This window comes from Neophocaena asiaeorientalis, unplaced genomic scaffold, assembly GCF_003031525.2.
Source record: "Neophocaena asiaeorientalis asiaeorientalis breed wild unplaced genomic scaffold, Neophocaena_asiaeorientalis_V1.1 scaffold30, whole genome shotgun sequence".
Lineage (NCBI taxonomy): Eukaryota > Metazoa > Chordata > Mammalia > Artiodactyla > Phocoenidae > Neophocaena > Neophocaena asiaeorientalis.
This window is the reverse complement of record NW_020174923.1, coordinates 11954822-11957618: the sequence shown is the minus strand read 5'-3', so window position 1 is coordinate 11957618 and position 2797 is coordinate 11954822.

Sequence of the window (2797 nt, the reverse complement as noted above, 5' to 3'; positions counted from 1 at the left end):
TTTTTTTTTTTTTTTTTTTTTTTTTTTTTTTTTTTTTTAATTCTGAAACAGACCTGTTTTGTACTGAGTTATTTTTGGGATAAATTTTACTGGTTGTTGTTGTGGAGAAGGTGGTGTTTTCACCTTTGCCATAATAAAATAGAAATGTGTGTAGAACTGGAAGTGTTTAATTCATCTCACTCTTGGAGTCCTCACCTGGGCCAGAACTCTGGTGTGGTCTGGCGGGCAGGAGGGACACAGGATCTGAGGGGGAAATGGGGCAGGCCTGCCAGGCACGTGGCACTTGGCCTGCAGGTTGGAGTTAGTCCTGCAGGAGGATGGTGGCTGCCACTCTCCCATCTCTGTTCCCGCAGATCTGAACTCCTTTCTCTCCACCCCCAACCCCGGTAGGTGGGAGGACGTGGAGCAGTGGTCCTCAGCCTGCAGCTGCCTGTGCACTGCCTGCACAGCCAGGTGAGGGGTGGGGTGGGGTGGGGCCGGGTGCCCTGTGTTTCTGCCAGATTTCATATGGCTTCTGGGTTGAACTGTTCCTTTCCTTCTGATGCTCTGGTTCTCAGAAATGTGATTTAGCAGTTCTGACTTTGCAACATAATCCCCTCATGTTTTTCGTCTTTTGTGTCATCAAGGAAGGAGCACTGTGTTAGGGTGTTTTCTTAGTTGCGTACTTGGTGATGTAGCTAGTGGGAGCTGCGGAAGAATATAACTCGATCTGCAGAGAACTGGAGGGGCTGGCAGACGCGGGTGCCCATCTGGACCACTCCTGGGACAGAATAGAGCTGGACAGTGACGTCACACACTCGAACGCCAGTGACCTGCCGTGCAGTTTCTGTGGTTCAGGAGGGGCCGAGATCGGAATGCAGGGCACGGACACCCCTTTGTGCCCCCTCTCCTGAGGGCATGCCTGTGAGCTACTCACAGGGTCCTGGTTCTGTGGCTCACAGGTACATTCCAGGGTGGGGTGGGAGGGGGAACCTTTATCACCTGATGCTGGGTTGGTTAGAACATGGTGACAGCTTTTTGAGAATAGAGACTGTGGGGAGGGGTGGGTGGGGGCCTACAGAATGGAGCTCAGAGTCACCCCAGCCTTATGGCAGCCATTGGTTCTTCCGGAGGCAGCTGCCATGGTCTGCAGCTCAGGAGGCCTTCAGGCTTCCATGTTTGGGATGGGGCTGGAGTGAGTCACGAGGAAGGGGTGTGATTAAGGGGTGGCCTTTTAACTGTCAGTTACCGAGCTATCACTGCAGAGCCAGCGGCTGCCTGAGCCATGTCAGGCGCTTAATGGAAAGATGGGTGAGGTGACTCATCCCTGCCCTCAGAGGAGCCCAGTCTAACAGGAAGGGATCGTCCAGGGCCTGGCTTTAGGTGCCATGGTCATGAGGGGTGGGTGTGGTAGAGGTTGGACCATCTGGGCAGAGCTGGGCAGCATCCCTGAGGAGGTGGCCTTGGGCTAAGCAGGCACGTTCCAGGCAAGGAGACTGCTTTCTGGATGTTGGGAGAGGCGGTAGGACATCTTGCTCTGCTCTGCCTGGAAGCTGAAGAGCACCTGATTGAGGGGTGCGCTGGGCCCAGGCCAGAGGCTGTAAATGGTGGGACTAGTGGCCCCTGGGATGGGGAGCCGTGGGCTGTTGGCTCAGGTGTTTGGAGCTAGTGATGGCCAGGATTTGGGGGCTTGTGGGGCATCGTGAGGAGTGGCCAAGGGGTGCTGCATGGGAGGAAGATGTCTTTAGTGAAGAGAAAGTTTCAGGAAGAAAGCAGGCCAGGGACAGGGGCTGTGCTCAGTGGTGGGTCCAGGTGGGCAGGCGTCCAGATGTGGACCCAAACGAGGGTTGCTTTGAGCTGGTTGTCTCTGACCTGGAAGTTGGCTTGGGGACACTAGCTGGAGGCAACAGGAGTAGGCAGGGGGTGACATGGTTGCTGGAGGCCTGTGGTGGGGAGGCGACCGAGTCAAAAAGCCTGTGTTTTGGCAGGGAGCTGAGAGAAGCCTCCTCATCATTTTAATCCTCAGTCTTCTTATTTGTGGAATGGGAAACCCCACATTACTTCAAGGGCTGGAGGACCATGTGCTTTGCTGTTCACGTAGGGATACTCTTGGAAAGAAGGGACTGGTGAGTGTGCAGTGGCAGCTTCTGTGCTCCAAGGCAACTCAGGCTTCTGGTCACCTGAGGGCAGTGCTGGGTGTCCCTGTGATAGCCAGCACTTCCCCCAAAATACTGGTCGAATGAGTGAAAGGATGAAATAGACTTGGTGCTCTTGCACGTTTTCTCCTTCATGTTCTTTGCTCAGACGCTGGATTGCAGTCTCGTAGAACGGGTGGATGGGGCTGCCCCTCTTGCTGGGTCAGGCCCCCACTGGGATGTGCCCCAGCCCACCTCCCACCATGTGGTCTGAGTGGAAAGCTCAGTGATTGGTCCAGGAGTGGCAACATGCCTCGCCTGGCTGGTCAGTTAGTCTTCAGGATTTTCAAAGGTGTTGAGAAGAAAGCCAGCGCCAGGTAGGGTGGCACACCCACTGGGACTGGGGCTTCTGGGCTCTGATGGGATGCTCGGGTGGAGAGGAGCCACTCAGCTCCTGGGTGTGTTCCTGACATTTGCTTGGTTGAGCAAAGATACACGTGGTTTACAGAGCAACGTGGATAAGGAGGAACAGCCCTGTTCCTTGGCAGGTGATGGGAAACCCAGCAGGAGCCAAGGTGCCAGAGTCGTTGAACAGTTGTCACACTCAGACATGGTTTGAAATACCGGAAGAGGAAAGTTGCTGTGTCTGTGCTCAGCAACAGTTCTCTAAACAAGGGTTTTGT